Genomic DNA, 832 nt, shown 5'->3' with positions numbered 1-832 from the left:
AAAACCCTGCAGACAAGAAGAAATAACAAAAATCAGGGCAGAAATCAATGAAATTGAATCAAAGAAAACAATACAAAGAATCAATAGTTCCAAGAGCTGGTTCTTTGAAAAGATAAACAGGATTGACAGACCGCTAGCCCAGTTAACCAAAAGAAAGAAAGAGCACCTCCAAATCAACAAAATCAGAGATGAAAGGGGAAACATTTCAACAGACACCAGAAAGATACAGAACATTATAAGGGAATACTTTAAAAACCTATATGCTACCAAATTCGAAAACCTAAAAGAAATGGATGCATATCTAAAGGCATGGGAACCACCAAAACTAAACCAAGAAGAGATTAACAGCTTAAACAGACCCATATCACAAAAAGAAATGGAAACAGTAATACAAAACCTCCCGACTAAAAAATGCCCAGGACCAGATGGATTTACAGCAGAATTCTATCAGACATTTAAAGAAGATCTGCATCCAATACTACTTAATTTATTCAAAAAAATAGAAATGGAGGGAAAACTTACAAATTCCTTCTATGAAGCCAGCATCACTCTCATACTAAAGCCTGATAAAGATACAACCAAAAAAGAAAACTATAGACCCATATCCTTAATGAACACAGATGCAAAAATTCTCAATAAAATACTTGCAAATGGCATACAGACACACATTAAAAGGATCATCCACCAAGATCAAGTTGGCTTTTTTCCAGAGATGCAGGGATGGTTCAATATACGTAACTCAATAAAGGTCATAAATCTCATAAATGGGCTCAACGACAAGAACCACATGGTCATCTCAATAGATGCAGAGAAGGCCTTTGACAAAATTCAA

Source organism: Nannospalax galili, unplaced genomic scaffold (genome assembly GCF_000622305.1).
Source record: "Nannospalax galili isolate Female #2095 unplaced genomic scaffold, S.galili_v1.0 scaffold439, whole genome shotgun sequence".
Lineage (NCBI taxonomy): Eukaryota > Metazoa > Chordata > Mammalia > Rodentia > Spalacidae > Nannospalax > Nannospalax galili.
The sequence above is the reverse complement of the archived record's forward strand: the minus strand, read 5'-3'. Positions refer to the sequence as shown.